Genomic DNA, 22,292 nt, shown 5'->3' on the forward strand with positions numbered 1-22,292 from the left:
GCATATTCTGGGCCATAAAATAAATCCAATAAATTTAAAAGAATTCAAGCCACACAAATATGTTCTCTGGCCAAAATGGAATTTAATTTAAAGTCAGTAACAAATATATTTGGAAAATTCTACAAATATTTGAAAACCAAATATAGCACATTTCTGAACAACCTGTGGACCAAAGGAGAAATCAAAGGGGAAATAAAAAGTAGTTTGAACTGAATGCAAATGGACAACATACTATAATGTGTAGGATGCTGCTAAAGCAGTACTTAGGGGGACATTTTTAATATTAAGTGTCTAGATTAGTAAAGAAGAAAAATCTCAAATTAGTGGCTTCAATTTTCTCCTCAAAAAACAAGAAGAGAGAGCAAATTAAACTCAAAGTAAGCAGGAAAAAGCAAATATTAAAGATCAGAGAGAACATGGGTGTATCGGAAAACAGAAAAGCAATAGAGAATATCAGTTGAAGTAAAAAAAAAACTCTGATTATTAAGAAGATCAATAAAATTGGCAAACATCTAGCCTTATTGATAAGGAAAAAAAGACTGAAGATATAAATTACCAATATCAAGGTGACATCAGTGCAAATTCTATACCCACTAAAAGGACAGAAAGTGAATATTATGAACAGCTTTTTTGTGAATAAAGTTAGCAACTTAGATATAATGGGCATACACCTTGAAAGACACAAACTACCAAAGCTCACTCAAGAAGAATTCGGGAAGCAGATATGGCTCAAGTGATAGGGTTTATGCCTACCATATGGGAGGACCAGGGTTCAATCCCTGGTGCCTCCTGGTAAAAAAGAAAAAAAGAGGGTGGTGAGCCAAGTGTGCATGCGGTGTGCCGAGTGCCCACGCAAGTCCTTGCATGGCGAACTGAGTGCCCATGCGGCAAGCCAGTGCCGTGCAAGTGAGTAACACAGCAAGATGATGACATAACAAAAGAGAGATGAAGGGGATAGATAAGGTGAAGTGCAGCAGAAACCAGGAACTGAGGTGGCACAGGTGACAGGATCAAATCCTGGCGAATCCTAGAGGAGAAAAAACAAAAAGAGAAGACAAAAAGAGAAATAAATAAAGAAGATCACATAGCGAATGGACACAGACAGTAAAAATATCAGGGCAGGGGGAGGGGGAGGGAAAAAAAAAAGAAATCAATAACCCTGAATAGCTTGACTAGTCTTCTACCTATTAATGATAATTGCATTTGTGATTAAAAGCTTTCCAACAAAGAAAACTTCAGGCCCACATGAATTTTATCAAACATTTAAGGCAAAATAATACCAATCCTACACAAACTATTCCATAAAATTTAAGAGAATACTTCCCAATTTATTCTTTGAGACCAGCATTACGTGGATACCAAAACCAGACAAAGATATTAAAAGTAAAGAAAACCACAGAACAATATCCTTAATAAACATTGATGAATCATTTCTAAATAAAAATTCTGAAAATCTAACTCAACTAAACCTAAAAAGGATAATAAATGATGACAAAATGGGGTTTATCCTAGAAATGTATGCTTGGTCTAACATTCATAAATCAATGTAATAAACCATATTAACAACTGAATAAGAAAAAAAAATGTTCATCTCAATAGGCAAAAAAGCATTTGATAAAATCCAATATTTCTTTCTGATAAAAACTATTATTAAAGTAGGAATAGAGGAAAAGTTCCTCAGCCTGATAAATGGCTTCTACAAAACACCTACAGCTACGTACAGATAATGTTGAAAGACTGAATTTTTTTCCAAAAGATGAGAAACATGAGAAGAATGTTCACTTTCACCACTTCTACTCAACATTATATAGAGGTTCCAGCCAGTAAAATATGACAAGGAAAAGAAATAAAGTCATCTAGATTAAAAAATAAATAAAATTTTCTTTTTGTGGATGTCCTGGTTGTCTATGTAAAAAATCGGATGGAATTTGTGAAAAAAGATACTAGAATTAATGAGTGAGCTTACCAAGGTTGTAGTATATAAGACCAGTATTCAAAAATCAAATATATTTCTATATTTGAGAACAATTGGATATTCAAATTAAAATAGTAATCCCATTTATGATAAAATGGAAAAGTATGAAATGGGGATCAACATGACAAATCACGTGAAAGAAATATACACTGTAAAATACAAAACATTTCTGACAGATATAAAGAAGTCCTATGTAAATGGGGAAATATATGATTTTTAGGGGTGAGAAGACTCAAGATTGTTAAGAAGTCCATTCTTTCCAAATTGATCTATGGCTTCAATGTAATCACAGTAAAAATTCCAACAGCCTTGTTATAGATACTGATTAATTTTTACAATTCATATAGAAATGCATGGGACCTAGAATAGCCAAAACAACTTTGGAAAAGAAGAACAAACCAAAGTTGGATAACTAACACTATCTGGTATCAAGACTTATCCTAAATTACAATAATCAAGGTAGTATGTTGCTAGCATCAAGATAAGCAAATAGATCAATGTAAAAGTATAGAGTACAGTAATTGGCTCACACAGACATCTGATTTTCTACAAACTGCAAAGGTAATGCAGTGAACAAGGGATAGTCTCTTAAAGTGGCTGGAACTATTGGATGTCCATGTGCAACAAAAAAGAATTTTCATCCATAGCTTGTGACATATACAAAAATTAATTCAAAATGGATCCTAGATCGAAGTGTAAAATAAACACTGTAAAGCTTCTTGAAGGAAACATAGGAAATCTTTGTGATGTTGGGTTGGGCAAAGATTTCCTAGGTATGACACCCAAAGCACAGTACTTAAAAGAACAAATTAATATATTGGACTCCATCAAAATGAGTAACTTTGGAGCAGATGTGGCTCAAGCAATTGGGTGCCCACCTCCCACATGGGAGTTCCTGGGTTTGGTTCCTTGTACCTCCTAAAGAAGACAAGCAGGAGTGAACTGCAATGGCGAATAGAAGTGGCTCAAGCAGTAGGCACTCGCCTCCCAGATAGGAGGCCCCAGGTTTGATTCCCTTACCTCCTTAAAAGCAGACCAAGAGACAACAAGCAGACAGATGAGGGAGTCATCTTGAAGGACGGGGGGTGGGGATGGGGTGGGCATTGAAAATAAATAAATTTTGCTGTGGGGAAGACACTGGTAAGAAAATTAAAAAATAAGCCACAAATTGGGAGAATACTTTTGCAAAGCATAAATATGATAAAATACATATATCCTAAATACCCAAAGGGTTCTCAAAATGCAACAATAAGAAAAACAAAAAAAAAATGTGCAAATGATTTAAATAGACACATCATCAGAGAAGACATACAGATGGTATAGAGGCCCATGAAAAAATGTTCAACATTGTTAGTATTTTCAGAAATGCAAATTAAAACAAACAAAAAAAAAGCACTATATACCTATGAGATAACTAGAAGTTCTACAATGAAAAAGACTGACATTTGCTAGGATGTGGAGGAATTGGAATTTTCTTACAGTACTAGTAGAAATACAAAATGTAAAAATGGAACAACACTTTAGAAACAGGTTGCCAATTTCTTAAAATATTAAATGTACACCTACCATACCATCTAGCCATTTCTCTCCTGCATGTTTACACAAGAGATATGAAAGCATATGTTTATACAAAATTTATACGTGAATATTCCTAGCAGCTTTATTTGTAATAGTCATAACTGGAAACAACCCAAATGATGTTCAACAGGAGAAATCATATTTAAGCAAAAGCTGCAGGGTATATACACAATGGAAAACTATTCACCAATAAAAAGGAATGAACTATTGATGCATGTAACATGGATGAATCGCAAAGTAATTATGCTGAATAAATTAAACCAGAAAAGAAAGAGAACATACTGATTCCATTTATACAGAATTCTAAGAAATGCAAATTAATGTTTAGTCACAAAAAGTAAATTAGTTTGTGTCTGGTGGTGAGGAGGAAACTTGGGGTATGGATATATTCATTATCTTGATTTGGATGGTTTCATGGGGGTATATATATATATATATATAACCACACACATATTTTTCAAACTTACAAAATTGTACACTTTAAATATGTGCAATTTACTACATTTCAGTTATACCTCAATAAATCTCTTAACATTCCAATGACATGGTTTTCTGCTGTTCCTTTGCCAGCTCTTAAGGAGTATCCTCCCAAATGGGCATTCCTAGCTGCAAGTAAAATGTATAAAGATGCACAATCAATATTGCTAATCAATACCGCTTAGTACTAAGCAAGCACATTCTCTGTTGACCCCTTCTTCATCTTTGAAAGTGGCTCTGAACAACATAGAAATATGAAAAATCCAGCTTTTAACCCCAAGAGAACATGACACTTTGACTCACTCAACAACAGTCTTGTCAGGTGATCTGTCATCCAATCTTTGTTTGATCTCCTAAAATAATGGGTTATTTGACAAGAGTCATTATGCCTTTGGACAGCTCTCTCTCAGAAAGTTCTTGGTTGTACTGATGAGTTTCTACTTAAACTTATTGATTTGGAAAAAAATATAGCTTGCTACAGAAAATTTTCAAAATTTTTAAAAATTTATTTGAAAAATTTTTGAAAGTTTTCAAGTTTATTTGAAATCCCCAATCTACGAATAGGATAAGTCTCCTTGGGTGCAGAAGCACAATGTACTGCAGTGATTTCCCATTTGGGTCCATCTTTAGCTGCCATTGTGGAAAGACAATGAGTGTGAGTGTGTCAAAGGTAAGGTGTAGTGACAAGTCCTGAACCTTTACTCGTGTTTCATTCAAAATATGATCATTTTATCTGTTTTAGTGTTCTGGCTTTGTACAAGTTTTCCCTGGACTTTTTTTTTTTTTTTTTTTTTAAATCATTGGAGGGATGGAAAGAGCTAGTGCTTTGAGCAGAGAAGTATGGGTTTATGTCTTTGCTCCCCCTTTTCTAGATGCCTTACACATAATAGTAATGTTGGTGAGCCAGGCCAAGTGAAATGCTCAACTATTAGAATTGAGTTACTATGCCAACATCATTGTTTACTTCTGTTGTAAAGTGAGGTCCTACCTTCCAACATTCTTTTCAGCAATGGTGTGATGGATAAAGCACTGGGAAAGTATCTGGTGCATTTTAAGTACTCAGTATATTGTAATTATTGTAATTGTGAAATAAATATATGAATATGTGTTCATATATGGAAAGTATTTTTTAGATCACTGATGTCCTGACTATGTGTACTAATTTTTTTCTCACTGCAATATGAAATGGAGTAGAAATTTATAAAGACATCATAGAAAATGCTATTGAGGTTGAATTGCATGTCTATTTTTAACAAATTAAATACGTTTGGAAATTGCAAGACTTGACTTTTATTTACAAAGCTTTTCACTCAGATGAAGAGGAACAATAGCCCTTGGTGCTCTAGAGATTTTAAATTAAAGGAAGGCCGCAAAGGAAGGAGCAGTGGGTATACAGAATACATATAATGGCAGTGGTGGCAAGGGAGAACAATTCTCACAGCCTCCAATTCCCTTTGTGTTTTACCTCAATTCCAGAGGAGAAATGAAGATTTGCTCAACAGTGGTTTTTGTTTTTGTTTTTTAAAATAACTTGCTTTTTTTTTTTTTAAGATTTATTTTATTAATTTTTCTCCCCTTCCCCCCCGTTGTGTGTACATTCACTGTGTGTTCTGTATCTGCTTACATTGTCAGGCGGCACCAGGAAACTGCATCTCTTCTTTTTTTTTTTTTGCGTCATCTTGCTGCATCAGCTCTCCGTGTGTGCTGCGCCACTCCTGGGTGGGCTGCGCTTTTTTCACACGGGGGCTCTCCTTGCGGGGCTCACTCCCTGCGTATGGAACACCCCTAGGCAGGAGTGCCCCTGAGTGGCACGGCACTCCTTGTACGTGGCGGCATTGTGCGTGGGTCAGCTCACCACACGGGTGAGGAGGCCCTGGGTTTTGAACCTTGGACCCTCCATAAGGTAGGCAAACGCTCTATCAGTTGAGCCACATCCACTTCCCTCAACAGTTTTTTAAACTTTCATCATAGAAAAAGTTAGTTTTGTTTCTTTCCCTAGTGAGAAAATGAAGAAGTCTAAATTTCAAAAGCCCTTGTGAAATGCAAATAGTCTTATTTACTAATGGTCACTAATGGCTTGTAATAATTACAGCTGATTAAGTAAAGCAAACCATTTAATATTAATAGTAGTGCTGGCAGAATCAAATTTGCAAATATCCTTGTTTTTCCTTGTTATGGATCTACCCATGTCTGATCTCGAATTGAGCTAAGGAACCAAGCTTCAAAAGAATACAATTTGAGGGAACAGGGGAGTATCTTGTAATTATAAAATGTCATGATACTCTTTAAAATTCTATATGTTACTCATCATTTCTAAGTTCAGTGATCTGTGTTGTTATATTAATTAACTCTCAAAATTCTAATAGCTGAGCAGATCACTTGATTTCACTTGCCTACACTACTTTATGTTAATTAATGAAAACTATAAATTTGGAGACCTTGCAAATTGTGCTGCTTCATTGCATTTAGTGCTCTTGTAATTCCTACCCTTAATTAAATAATGAGCCTCCCGAGCACATTCCTAGCTGTGACTTATACTACTAGATTGTAGCTACAGCTCGGATTCCTTCTAGCCAGTAAGACCAATCATTTTGTGTCTTTTCTAAAATATAGAAGAATTTATTATTCAGCCCTTGGTACCTGATGAGGTGGGAAACATGTAGGGAAACATATCTTTGTTTTGACCAGATTGTCTGGATTGGATTTTCATTTACTTTCCCCTGTTGCGTCTAGCTGAATTGGAAGGGATGAATTCTCTTATTTCCTTGTGATTGGTGCAAGCCATGCTTGCATAGAGAATATTGCAATCAGTGTCGAAGCATAGTGTGCTCTTTTATTTCCTCAGAGGAACTCAGTCATTCATTCAAAAGCCAATAAATATGCATTGATTATCTACTGAGTATGTGGGGGACACCGAAGAGAATGAGACAGCACCTTTGTGAAAAAAGTTAAATCTCCTTTTACATCAGTTTCTGAAGCCTGTATCATTTCAGTAGAGTTCCAGTACAGTACTTCGGGACTCTCCTTATAGAAAGGATATTTTTAAACACATTATTTGCAAGAAGTTGTCGTACTAAAAATGCTTGACAGAACAATAATTTAAACTGAAAGTTCTTATAATTAATATGTCAAACTTAGTTTACTCTATGCCTATGGCATTAATTGACCCTTCCCCCTCCCGTAAACTTCCTTCCTTACTTAAAACTTACTTTTTACTTGCAGGGTCTTTGACCTTTTATAGGATTGTTTAGCACAGAACAGCACAGAGCATGTTTTGTTTATTTTGGCCATAGTAAGTCACCTTTTTAAAACTTAAAAAATATGGAATGCTTCATGAATTTGCATCATCCTTGCACAGGGGCCATGCTGATCTTCTCTTTATCATACCAATTTTAGTATATGTGCCTCTGAAGCAAATACAATTTTTTCTCCAGCTATATCATTGGGAAGCAAACAGTTTATTTTTAATGAGTGGCCAAATAATTTTTCCCATGCAAGTTTTATTATAGATGAGAAGCAAGTATTTCATCAGTGGCAAACTAATTCAAGGACCAAAATAACCCAGAATATCAATATCAGGAGATAAGTTCTTATACTTGGAAGCAAGAAAGATTTAATTTGACTGACATATCTAATTTTTAATTATTCATGAACCTCGTTTCAAATCGGTGGATTATCCAATCTCTCTTTCCCTTCCTGTTGATCCCTGTCTTCAGCCATTTAATTTCTTTCTGGCAAAGAAAATCAAATTGTTAATTTTACTACTTGGCCAAGTTTTAAAATATATATATTGGTTAATCATGATTCAAAGCTCTATATAATAAAATATTGATTAAGAAGATTTGTAAATTATATGTACTAGAGTTTTAATTGAGTCTTCCTTGACTCTAAGACAGTTCTACTGAAAATGTAGCTTGCAGTCTCACAATTTGTATTAAAAGAATTTGAGAGGAAGCATTTAAGCATGTTATTAGCAGTTCACCTTTCTCAGATATCAACATGCATTATTCTTAGATGCTCTTTGAACCGGGTAGAGTTATTAACAAGTCGGGGATAAGCAAACAAGCATTCATTGGTTCTTTACCACAGATAATTTGAGGAGTACTGATATAAGATGTTGATCGTTCGATACATCATCAATTTTAAGATATCCCAATTTAAGAGATGTTAAAATGTGAAAAACGTTTAGAATTCATAAATAATAAATTATTTATAGTTTTCTATTACTTATTACTTTATTTCTCTCCTTTGTGGTGGTGGTAGGGTGAGATTCTAAGGATGATCATCTCATTTTTGGAGTGCTTTCCATAGTTGCATGGTATAGTGGAAAGTGAATTGGCTTTGAATTCAGGAAGACTGCTGTTAATCAGGTTTATGATATTGGGCAAGACTCACAATCCTTTATTGGTGAAAAAGGATAAAAAAATACACCCCAGGGTTCAGACTGCTTTCTTGTCTCAGTTTGACTAGGGGAAGGGGGCACTTTAAACATGTTTCTTTTCATTAATAATAATAAGTATGTCAAATATGTGATCACATAAACACATATATAATTTATGATACCTTAATAGAATGTAAATTAATGGTTTCAGAATTTGCCTCATGTAGCTATGACATATTAAATATTTATTCTAGAAAATTTAGAATGTAATCATATGAATACTGTAAGTCAAATTTAAAAATGAGGTCAAGAATTGCCTCTTAAACTTTTGACTCTTCTAACTCCCTTTGCAACAAATTGCTTATTGAATAAATATTGGAAATAAATTACATTTAAGTATTCCCTTTAATAAAAGACCTCAGTCTTTTTATTATGCATCTATTGAACTGAATTATTTGATGTGAACCTTTTACAAAAGCAATATTTTATAACCTAATAAATAATTTGGAAGAATTACATAATCTTGACCTCTTACAAATTTTTATTTTAAATTTAAAAGTCACTTGGTTGTGAATTAAAATTTTTAATATAAGTTGTTAGCTATTGAAGATTTCTTTGAAATATAAAATATTTTAAGAAAACAAAGTTCTAGTACTACATAGTACTAAATAAATAGATCATCATTCTTACACAAATAAATTCATGTTTAATTATCTTTTACGTTGAACTCTCATATCAGAATTATTTGCTAATATCTGAGTCAATTAAGTGAACTATACTTCCATTTTATATTTTACTTATCATATGCTTGACATCAATTAATGTTTTGATATCTCCAATTGAAATATTAGAATAATAGTACTTTCACTTTGTTTCATTGCAGATTTAGAAACTTGAACTTATATTTGGAAAGCAATCGAGCTACTATATTAATGGAAAATAGACTTTTTTGTTTTACCTTCAGTTTTACTCAAATTATATCTAACCATATATTTTGGTAGCATATTATGATGTGCAAATATATTTTTCAATTATAAAAATGTCTTTGTTTTAGAAAAGTAAAATAAATAAAATTACTCTTTTTAAAAGCATCTATTGGGTTGCTATCCAGTAATAGCTACTATTAACATTGTGGTGTTTTTTCTTTCAGGATTTTAAATATGTATTTTTTACTTAATCCTTTAAAATAATATCATAACATTAATTTAATGAAAGGCTTTTATTAAAATAATCCATCATATGAATGTTTAATATATAGAAAACCACTTACTTCTTATTGATGATTTAGATTGTTCCCAATTTTCAAGTTCTTTAAATAATACTCTGCTTACATTTTAAGGTATATTTCATGTGTTCTCTGTTGATCATCACATCAACTCTGTGGGATAGACAAAGACTGGTTTTTATCTTATTTTCATGTCATTCAAAGAATTGAGAGTTAAAGTCCTGACTTTTAATGACAAAATCAGGAAGTTTAGGTGCCAGCTGATATAAGCCTACATGTTTGATACTAAGTTAATTGCTCATTCTCTTAAATTTCCCTCTTCATTAAAAGGGCTTGCCACAGAGGTTGTGCCCATAAAATATGTATGACAAGTGTATCACTGCTGTCTCTGTATGCAGTGATGGATTATATGGCTTTGTTTAGACGAGGTCTCAGGGTTGATGAAGCTTGTGATCTATTAGGGGATGAGATTGGATCCAACATAATCAAAGTTCATAAAAGTATAGAAAAAACTCTATGACAGACTAATGATGGTCCTCTGCAACCAATGAAAATGGAAGGGGTTTCTATTTAATGCAGCCAGGTCAACCGAAATCAAACTTGGTAATCAAGAAATGAACTGATGTCTGGGAAGGACTGACTTCATATCTGATTAACCTCAGCAATGAATATCATACAAATCACACCATCAGTATTTAAAAATATGTACTTAGAATTAAACTGCAAAGTTATAACTTAGCACATATATCTTTTAGAAAAAATTAACATATTCTTTCTTTTAGTTAGGTTAGCATTGTTATTTCCCTAATACCCAGTAAAAGGTGAGACATTTTTTCCCTATACCGTATCTCCATAATTGTGTGGATTCAATCCTATCTTCTATTTTAGGAGATGTTCTTTAAATAAATCATGGGAGTTATTTGTGATTCACATGAGTAAAATTGATGCACATCACAGGCAGTGGACAAGCGTATAGTGCTATAAAGAGTGCATACTTAGCCCTGAGCAAAACGGTAACTGGCTCACTGGGGCCTTCCACTTCCCAAAATGCTGAGGGCAGCTGAGAAGATAGCCACAGAGAGAAGAGTGATTTACAATGTCCATAAGTGGGAAGTGCTGATGTGCTGCTGGGACCTACCCCAGTTTGCCAAACAAGATAGTCATACCAGCATAATCCACATAAGCATATCCTCATGCCCTCCCTGGTTTGGTGTCTGTAGCCAGGAGAGCACTGCCTTTTTTGCCTTATGAAATCAGAATTCTGACTTGATTTTTCCTAAGTTTTCCAAATAGTTGTGTTGTTCTTCAAAGATATTTCAATACAGATTTTACCATGACTGCCTGGGCCATTCACAGGTGTAAGTGGTTTGGAATAATATATATTTTGTGTTCTCTCATGAAGGGCTAATATAGTACATTTAAAATTTTCTGAGCTTCAATTTCCTCTCTGCAATGTGGGAATAAAATCTATCAATAAAAGTTGTTTTGAGAAAGAAAATGAGAGAATATGGTATAAGGGGTGGACAAAATCAATAGAAAGAAAACAGGCGTGGGTATCAGATACACTGGTTTTGAATTTGATCCTTGCCACTTAATACCTTTTTGATCTTGGCCAAATATTTAAAATTAGTAAGCTCAAGTGCTACATTATTATCTGACATTTCTCTTGAGGTCTTTAGATAGAAGGGAAACTGGGCACAAGTATTTTGGGGAATGCTTTCTGTGTCAGAAGAATACTTTTGGAATTATTTGAAAGGAGAAAATTGAGGATAATTTTATAGAACTCATTCATATTTGCAAAGCAATGGTTGAATTTGGTTGTTGGTATTTTGTGATGAAAGTAATGTATCATGAATGGTTGACATTCATTGTTGTAATAATAATTTAAGCTCATATAATGAATCAGTTGAAATCACTTGGCATATTTACTAATCTGTATACATAATTAACATTTTAATTCCCTTAAATATCTTATCTCACTGGCCACACTGCTTAAGAAAATATATTAAATAGACCCTTTCGGCCAACAAGCTTAGCCTCTATCAGACTGCTAGAGAAGGACATAAAGTGTCTGTTATTGATCAGGTGAGTTTGAGTTAACTTTTGACATGAGGTTAGAACAAGTTGTACATGTTTTCATTTTCTCAATTACTAAACAGAGCTCTTAAGGAATGAAGGCTGGAATTTGGACTAAAAAGGTGAGATTTTGAAGTAGGCTATTTTGTCTTAAAACTTATACATTGCTCTATTGCAAGCTGCTCACTTCAGACACTTTCCAAGCTGAAAGAGCTGGTAACATTATTACCTGTAGTCACCACATTGATGCTGTCTAATCATGCTCTGCTTTAAACAGTTGAACTGCCATCCAAATTCTAAGGTTTTCAAATGAAAGAAACTTACTATATTTATCAGGGTTCCCTAGGGAAACAGAACGAACAAGAGACATTGTAAATAGTATGAGATTTTATAAAACTGTGTCATGTAACTGTGGGGATGCATGAATCCAAATTCTGTAGGGCAGGCTGCAAGCCAGGAACTGTGATGAAGGTTCTCTATGAGTTCCCCAGGAGATGTGAGCTGTATGAAGTAGAGATGGAAATTCTCTCTCTAAATGCTAAAATCACTTCTCTTTTTAAGGTCTTTAATTGATAGGGTGAGATGTCACTCATTGCTGAAGGCAGTCTCCGCATTTGATTGTAAATGTAAACAGCCATAGATGCAATCTACTCACTGTTGATTAAAGTACACAAAATGCCCTTATATTATGGTTAGCACCCTGTATTCTTGACCAAACAACTAAGCACCATTACCTGACCCTGTTGACACATTAGCCTGACCATCACAGTGCACCCCTTGTCAACTTGGGAGCCATACACATCAAATTTACCATACTTAATTTCTAAAGAAAAAACACTAAAAGACTTTTTTTTTTTTCTTCCTCACAATGTTCAGTTGTCCTATGTACAACCCGAAATGTGCTAAATCCCTCCAGAATAGGGTGCAAGTCCTTGGTAACATTTATTCTTAAACTTGACATCCTTAAGTACTGCGACTTGAAACTAATACAATTTATATAATATGATAAGGGGATAAGATAGGGAATAAAACAAAGACATTTGTTCTATATGCATATATAAACATTTATAACTAAATATGATGAAATATTCATGACAATTACAGTCCTTGTTCCTGTAACTGGTTACGTGGTTAGAGTTTACGTTTATCACGTGGTTAGAGTTTACGTTTATCACTACCTTCTTGCACCACCCATTCTATGGTCCCTTTGCCTTCAGCAAGCACCTCAGATGACTGTGGGTCTTTGTCTGGTAGGGTGACCCAAACTTTTATTCCTAAAGATTCTGGGCCATTGTTAGTCCTGCCCAGATTGGATTGTTATATTCTTCTGATTTTAATCACAGGGCATAGTATTAATAGTACTAAGGCATGCCCTAGAGGATCCTCTTGTATTCCAGGCAAACTCTTCTTTACTTCCGTTGTGTAGATGCAATCCTATTTCTCCTTGTTAGACAGCATCCATCACTCCAGCCAGAACCATAGTTCCCTACTTTGCCTGTTGATTCAGAGGCATGAGGAGCCCAAAATGGCCAGGTGGCAGTTTTAACTTCTAGTTCAATGGAATTGTTGTTGTATTTCATGGTTACAGCACTCCTCCTTTTGTAACTAAGACCAGCAGAGCTTAAGGTTGCAGAGACAGGAAGCAAAATATTTTCCTAGTGGATCACTAGGAATAATATGGAATGGTCCCACTCCCATTTCCTTCCCTTGATTCTTCCCATGAATCCTGGCTATGGGAGAAAGAGCACCATAAAGTGGATGCTGACTCAAAGTATACACAGCCTCCTGGAGAACATTGCCCCATCCCTGCAAGGTATTGCTACTAGTTGGTACCATAATGGAGTCCTCGAAAGGTCATTCCACTGATCTGTCAATGCATCTGCTTCAGGATGATGGGGAACATGGTAAAACCAGTGAATTCCATGAGCATGTGCCCATTTCCATATATCATTTGCTGTGATGTAGATTTATTGATCAGAAGCAATGCTATGTGGAATAACATAATGTTAGGTAATACATTTGGTAAGTCCATGGGTGGTAGTTTTGGAAGAAGCATTGCATACAGGGAAGACATACCCAGATCCAGAGTATGTGTCTATTCCAATTAGAACAAATCACTGCCCATTCCATGGTGGAAATGGTCCAGTGTAATCAACATGCCATCAGGTGGCAGGCTGATTATCTCAGGGAATGGTGCCATATTGGGAGCTTTGTGTGGGTTTCTGCTGCTGGCAGATTGGGCACTCAGATGTGGCTGTAGCCAGGTTGGCTTTGGTGAGAAAACCATGTTACTGAGCCCATGCATAACCTTGATCGCTAATACCATGGCCACTTTGTTCTTGAGCCCATTGTGCAATGACAGGGTGGCTCAGGAAAGAGGCTGAGTGCTAGCTACAGAATGGGTTATCTTATCCACCTGATTATTAAAATCTTCCTCTGCTGAAGTCACCCTCTGATGAGCATTCGCAAGGGACACAAATATCTTCATGCTTTCCCAGCTCAGAAAGGTCTATCCATATGAATCTTCCCCAGTGCTCTTTGTCACCAGTTTTCCAATCATGTTCCTTTCAAGTCCCTGATCATCCAGCAAAACAATAGCCAATGAATCAGGGTACAAATGCACTTCTGACCATTTCTCCTTCCAAGCAAAATGAATAACCAGGTGTACTGCTTGAAGTTCTGCCCACTGGGAGGATTTCCCCTCACTGCTTCTCTTTAAGGATGTCCCAGAAAGGGGCTACAGTGCTGCAGCTGCCCATTTTCGGGTGGTTCCTGCCCTAGTTGTCTCTTCATCAGTCAACTGATCGTAAGGAACTCCCCAAAAGACCATAGCTGTGGGCTGGCAGGAGTGGTGACAATGGGCATTTAGGCTACTTCCTCATATAACTTGTGCCTTCAGGCACCTGACCTGCTCGAGTCTTACCTTGTACATACCACTTTCACTTTGTGATGGAATGCTCCTGTGCATGTACAATCTTATGGTTTGGTGGGTCAGACAGTACCCAGCTCATGATAGGCAACTCAGTTCTCATGGTTAAGCATTCAATCTCTAATAAATCCCAGTAGTGGGCCCAAAGCTGTTTCTCAAAAGGAGAACAGTTATCTGCAGAGGATGTCAAGGTTTTGCTTCAAAATCCTACGGGTCTGTGTTGTTATTTTCCTATAGGGGGCTGTCATAGGCTCCAGATGGTATCCCTATTTGCCACTGACTACGCACTGGTTCTGCTGGATCAAATGGCCCAATTAGCAGCGCAGCTTATACAACAGCCTGGACCTGTGGTAGAGCCTCCTCTTTTTCCAGTCCCAAATCAAAACTAGCAACTTTTCTGGGCACTCTAAGTAACACACCCAAATGAGGAATATGTTGTTTACAACATCAAAAGAGGCCAACTAGGCATTGTGACTTTTTTTTCATCATTGCAGGGGCAAAATGCAAGTTTATCCTTCACTTTAGAAGGGATATCTTGACATGTCTCACACCACTGGACACCTAGAAATTTCACTGAGTTGGAAGACCCCTGTTTTGTCATTGGATTTCTCTCCAATCCTCTGGCATGCAAATGCCTTACCAATAAGTCTAGAAGAGTTGCTACTTCTTGCTCACTACGTCCAGTCAATGTGAGATCATCAAAATAATGGACCAGAGTGGTGTATTGTGGGAGAAGGGGACAAGGTCCTGTGGACAATATTATGACATAGAGCTGGAGAGTTCATACACCTGAGTTAGGGCAGTGAAGGTATACTGCTAGCTTTGCCAGCTGAAGTCAAACTGTTCCTGGTGGTCCTTACTAATGGCAATTGAGAAAAAAGCATTTGCCAGACCAGTGGCTGCATACCAGGTACCAGGGGATGTATTAATTTGTTCAAGCTATAAAACCCCATCTGGAACAGTAGCTACAATTGGATTCACCACCTGGTTAAGTTTACAATAATCTGCTATCATCCTCCAAAATCCATCTGTTGTCTGCACAGGCCAAAGAGGAGAGTTGAATGGGGATGTGGTGGGAATTACCATTCCTGTATCCTTCAAGTACTTGATGCACCAATCACTGCAACTCTTTCAGGAATCCTGTATTGCTTTTTAAAAAATTTTTTATAGATTTATTTTTTATTTATTTCTCTCTCCCATTTCCCCCACCCCCATTGTCTGCTCTCTGTGTCCATTTGCTGTGTGTTCTTCTGTGTCCACTTGCATTCTTGTCAGCAGCACCAGGAATCTATGTCTCTCTTTGTTACATCATCTTGCTGCATCAACTCTCTGTGTGTGCGATGCCACTTCTGGTCAGGATGTGCTTTTTCTTTTTTATTTGTGTGTGGTGTCTCTCCTTGCAGGGCATACTCCTTGTGTGTGGGGCTCCCCTATGCAGGGGACACCCCTGTGTGGCACAGCACTCCTTGTGTGTGTCAGTATTGTGTGTGGGACAGTTTACCACACAGGCCAGGAGGCCCTGGGTTTGAACCCTGGAGCTCCCATATGGTAGGCAGATGCTCTATCAGTTGACCCAAATCCACTTCCCCTGTATTGCTTTTGATGTACCATTTTGCTAGGTAAGGGCAGTTCTAGTGACTTTCACTTGGCCTTTCCTACCAAATAACCGTCTTTTCATAATTCAGGGAATCGTCGTAGGGATTCTGCCCATTGCTGACTATGTCTATTCCAGTTATGCTTTCTACAACTTTGGAAATAAGCACAGAATGATCACAGGGACCAACTGGACCTACTGTGATCCAGAATTGAACTGAATCTCCATTAATCACCTGATCTCCATAAGCCCCTATTCTGACTGGTAGACCACAGGGAAATTTTGGGTCTCCTGGAATTATTGTCACTTCTGAGCCTGTGTCCAATAATCCCAGAAATGACTGACCATTTCCTTTCCCCCAGTGCAGAGTTACCCTGGTAAAATATTGTGGGTGTCTTCGGGGTAGCCTGGGAGGAAGATGAACAGTATAAATTTTTGTCAACGTAACATTTTTGTCCTTCCTCAAAGGGACTTTGTCTTCCTATCATTCCAGGGCACTAGGTCTGTCAACTTCCCCAAGTCTTGAATTGATTAAGGGGCTGTGATTATCTCTTTGTGTAATTTAAGTTAGACTTTTGTTCACTTGACCTAGAACTCCTCTGCTTATACAGATGAAGTAGTAATTTAAGTAGACTGCCCATCTGCTTTACTTCTATGTACCCTGTGATCTATTAGTCAATGCCATAGGTCTATGTGACTCAGATATTTTGATTGCTGATTTGAGTCTGCTTTTCATTGTGGTGGCCATGTCCACCTTGTTTTGGCAATTAGGTGCTGCCACTTGGTCTCTGCCAACACAAGATCTGATAATTTCTGGAGTATTTACGGATCCTAGATCAGTGACAGCATTTCCCAGTGCACTATCTGACCTAAGAGAAGAGCAACCACAGAGCTCTTCAGAGAAGATGGAGTTAGTCTCACAAGTTCATTCCTTACAATCCTGGTGAAAGGTGTGTTCTCTTGACATTCCTGGAGTAGGTGAACAGGTCTAACAAGGTAAATCCATTCTAACAGAACTCACTAAGCCTTTGGTTCCACTCATCTACAATATACCAGGGCAGTTCTGGGATCTCTACCTCAGGTAATGTTGGACATCTTATGATCCATGTTTTAGCCAATCACCAAAATAGATTTTAGAGCCTTTTCTAATCCCTCAAGCTACAACAATTGAATCCAGAAACACTGCTTAATGGGCCCATATCAATAAATTCAGCTTGATCTAACTTTATATTTCTTCCACCATTATCCCACAGTCTTAGCATCTATTCCTACACAAATTCCCCCGATTTCTGTCTATATAAATTGGAAATCTCATGCAGTTCTTTTGCAGTATAGCATACATCCTCGTGGGTTGCACTTTTTACCTCACCTTTGGGGGCTTTTTGTGACCTTAGTCTAATTATAGGTCTGGAAAAAAAAAAGAGGGGAGAGGGAGTGGATAAAGAGAAGCATTAAAAGTGTCTTGCAAGCCAGTTACCTCAGGGCATTCTGTGGCAGATTTCATGATGAGACAGGATTAGTCTCTTCAGGTGGAGGTTGGGTCAAAGACTCCTTGGGGCAGGCTGGAGTTGCCCCAACCATGACAATGTGGAGTTGTCATTCCCTCAGGGCAGACTGGAGGTCTGGTGGCTGTTAGGCAGACCAGGTTTATCTGGCAAAGTCTCAGCAGAATTTAGGGTTTCAGTTTCCACTGTCATCACCGTAAACCCATATAGCTCCATCCCAATCCTTAAAATACCACTCTTTTTCAATCAGTGCCCTCATACCCTGTAAAGTTCAGATTTTAATTTCCATTTTAACTCTGCTACTTTTACAATGAGTCTCTGGGTCTGGTTTTCAGAGATCTCAAGTCTGAGATCTGCATGAAACAAGATTTTCTTTCAGGGCACAGATAGAAACTTTCATATCATTCATGTGGTTCTTAAGTTGCAAATTTTAAGCCTTCAGATAATCCCTTTCTTTTATAACTTTATCTAGCCTATTTAGGAACAACCAGCCAGCATCATTATGCCTTTTTACTCCATAAAACTCTGGTAAGGTGTTTTAACATTCTCACTCAGATCTTTGCCCCTTATAAGCACAGAAGTAGTTATATTCAGTGGTGATATTTTGTGTATCTATTGCCAGCTCACACCATGGACTGTCAGTGGCCTTTATTATTTTTTTAAAGATTTTATTTTTATTTATTTCTCTCCCCTCCCCCCCCCCCCCCCATTGTCTGCTCTCTGTGTCCATTCGCTGTGTGTTCTTCTGTGTCTGCTTGCATTCTTGTCAGCAGCACCGGGAATCTGTGTCTCTTTTCGTTACATCATCTTGCTGTGTCAGCTCTCCGTGTGTGCAGCGCCATTCCTGGGCAGGTTGCGCTTTTCTCACATGGGGTGACTCTCCTTGCAGGGCACACTCATTGTGCATGGGGTTCCCCTACGCAGGTAACATCCCTGTGTGGCACGGCACTCCTTGCATGCATCAGCACTGCACATGGCCCAGCTCACCACACGGGTCAGGAGGCCCTGGGTTTGAACCATGGACCTCTTATATGGTAGATGGATGCTCTATCAGTTGAGCCAAATCTGCTTCCCTGTCAATGGTACTTTGATTATTGGATACAGAGTCACTAGTATCCTTGAATCTAATCAGAATAGAGAACCATTTGCAAAAATCACAGATCCAATTCAGGAATCCCATTTTTCAGATTCCATTTCTCAAGAACCACTCCTGGTACCAAGATGTATTAGTCAGGGTTCTCTAGGGAAGCAGAACTGACAGGAGATATCTGTGAATAGTATGAGATTTTATAAAATTGTCTCATGCGGTCCTGGGGATGCATGAGTCTAAATTCCTTAGGTCAGGCTGCAAGCCATGAACTCTGATGAAGGTTCTCAGTGAGTTCCCCAGGAGATGCTGGCTCACTGAAGTAGAGATGGGAATTCTCTTTTTGAATGCTGAAATCACTTCTCCTTTTAAGGCCTTCGACTTCATTGTATGCGATGTCACTCATTGCTTAAGGCAGTCTCCTCAGGTGATTGTAGATGTAATCAGCTATAGATGCAATCAACTCACTGATAATTAAAGTCCATGAAATTTCCTTGCATTACAGTTGTCCCAGTGTTGGCTTTACCGAACAACTGGGCACTACTACCTGGACAAGTTACCGCGTTAACCTAACCATCATACTTATTATCTTTATGATCAATGTATGTGTAAGTCTGTGAGTTAACAAACTTGAAATGCAATGCAACTTAAGATTTTCATCCTAGATTCAATCCACTTATATACACTTGAACAAAATCATCAACACACTCTCATCTTTAAGATCTGATATAAAGTTCCTATAGATTGAATTCTATATGATCTTTCATTCTTTAGAGAGATTATTTTTATGTGTTAATGAATGTTTATATCTTGAATGTTTGCTTCCACTGAGTGTACTATTTTATTTCATTGGAACAGAAAGTTGAGATTAATAATATTTCCATCAAAGTAATGATGTCCCAATTTCATGAATGAATATAGTACTGTTGCTTTAATGGTGACCTTATGCTTGCTGACAAGTTTTCAAATATTTGGTTTCATTAGCTTGTTTTTTCTTGTTTGCTTTCTATATGACTTCCCTTTTCTATGAGACATATTTTTAAAAAGAAAACATTAAGCAGTCAGCAACAGGCTTAGTTGTCAAATAAGAAGCAATATTCAGGATCTGGGGTAAAATGACATCTTGTGAGCAGCCCCTGAATTCCCATTGAAATTCCCATGAAGAAGGGGAGAAAAAAAACAAAACAACTCAATGTTGGAAACCAAGACTCATAATCAATCTATTGTCAGAATATTGGCAGCAATTTGTGATAATTAGCAAAGTGAAAAAATAATAGATAACTGACTTGGATAGGGCTCACTGTCTTTTACAAAACTGATTGAAAGATATGTAAATCTAGCTAATTACTAGTAAAAACTTTGAATTGAAAAGATAAAAGTTGCTTTTTCAAAACTATTTAATCACTTTAGGGTGTACTTCTACCAATTGTAGTAACCCAAACTTGAGATGTTAACAATGATGGAGTCATTGTTTAAAATAATGGAGATAAACCTTGGCTAAGTTAAAGACAAATCTAAATAATAATGATTTTTATTAGTTTGACAATAAAATTCAATTAAAAAGAATTATTAAAGTACTATGGTCTATGTAAACATAATAACTTAATAAAAATAGAAAACCTCACAGATTATATTAAGGAAGATTAGAAAGTATCAGATAGAGGCTAAGGAGTCTTAATTCCTCATTTTATCTGGTAGGAAGTCAGAATACTCAGTGCCTTTTGTTTACTTTTAGTTTGGGAACTATAGTTTAAAAATTTATAGATAATCACTTGTAGCATTAAAATATTCTGTGTACCTTGCAGAAATATAAAACAGCTCCCAACTCAGAGTCCATATATTAAAAGCTGTAAATTTATTAACATATAACAGTTCCACATTTCCTACTTTCCCAAGGGCAGAAAAATTTAATAGATGATTAGGGCAGCTATCTAGACAAATGCAAACAGAAAGAGAACAAAGATGATTAAATTAATTTTAGACAAATTTATTTTCAAAGCAAAATTCTTTTTTTTTTGATATAAAGGAATATTATAATGTCAGTGAAGCTATAACAGCAAAATATACTAGGCAAATATTGTTAGAAAAACAGGTAAATTGACAAAAGTAAATGTTTTAGACTAATTTAATATTCCATTCAATCAACAAAAGATTAATATTAATAAAAACTACTGAAATAAATTAACCAGATTAAAATAATATGCATAAAATTGAACTGTGTACATGTCAAAGAATGTTCCTTCTTTTAAAAATTGAGAAATACTGATTTACAAATTTCTTCAACCTTGAAATTGTACAGGGCACATTCTTTGACAACATGAATATTTATTGAATTAATATCATGCAAGGCAAATTAATAAATTTTTAGGGGAAAAAACCCTCCAATATTAAAATCCTATACCCTACATATGTAAATCAGAGCTGTAAATATTCTAAGTGATGCAGCCAAAGTAGAATGTAATGGAAAACTCTTAGCTTTAAGTTATTTCATTATTAAACAAGAAATCATAATATAAATTAACAAAAGATCACACTTTGATAGTTAGAAAAAATAGAATAGTATATGCTTAAAGAAATTAAGAGAAAAATAGTAAAGTTGAAGGCAGAAATGAATAAGAAAAAATCAAATTCAAGAACTAGCTCTTTATAAATAACATTAAAAATCTAATCTATAAGTATAAAAGAAACAAAACCAGTGTTGGAAAATTGAGAGGGGATAGAAATAAAAGCTATTTTAGATATTTAAAAAACAGTTTAAAATAATATATTAAACTCTAAGCCATTATATTTGAAAACAAATGAACTATTTCTGAAAAACATAAATCATCAAAATTTACAATAGCAAAAATCAAAGATTAGATAGGCCAATAATCCTTAAGCATAATAAAAAATAAAGGCCTTTTATTAAAGTTTCTGAAATCAGTTGATTTCACTAGTAAGTTCAATCAGATTTCTAGAGAAGAGGGACTTGTATATACTATCACAGAGCATGGAAAATTTAGAATGTGCACATCCTATTTTAAGAAACCAGCCTTAATTCTGGTTACTCAATCTGATTGATTTAGTACAAAAAGACCCAAAAAATAAAAATAAAATAGATAACGGTAACAGACATAATATTAGTTTTATACTGGAACCATCCACACCTTCATTCCCTTCCTTGCTAATAGAATTTTTTTTTGTGCTGAGATCTTCCCAGCCAAAGTTAATCAATCAGAATTGGTCTAATAAACTAAATATGACAATCCCATTTCTTTTTGCCAAGAGCTCACTTTCCCAGCCTTCCTTATAGCTTGTGGTATGGCTCAGTTCTGGCCAATGGAACTTAAAAGGAATATTGCTGTAGAGCTTTTGTGAAAGCTGAAGTGATACCTTGATATAAGGGTCAGGTAGAGGAGGAGGTCTTGATGTTTTCAGGGGGTCAGTAGCCATTTTGCAAATATGAAGTGGGACATGTGAAAAACA

The 22,292-nt window shown here is 36.1% G+C and overlaps 1 protein-coding gene and 1 pseudogene across 1 annotated transcript in view; one reads left to right on the plus strand and one right to left on the minus strand.

Moving 5' to 3' along the window:
* Positions 1-22,292, plus strand: part of LOC101413984 (EGF-like and EMI domain-containing protein 1) — a 571,143-nt gene that overhangs the window by 127,147 nt on the left and 421,704 nt on the right. The gene's annotated exons all lie outside the window — the stretch shown is intronic.
* Positions 7,346-7,446, minus strand: LOC111765465 (U6 spliceosomal RNA; annotated as a pseudogene).

The sequence above is a fragment of the Dasypus novemcinctus genome, chromosome 4 (genome assembly GCF_030445035.2).
Source record: "Dasypus novemcinctus isolate mDasNov1 chromosome 4, mDasNov1.1.hap2, whole genome shotgun sequence".
Classification (NCBI taxonomy): domain Eukaryota; kingdom Metazoa; phylum Chordata; class Mammalia; order Cingulata; family Dasypodidae; genus Dasypus; species Dasypus novemcinctus.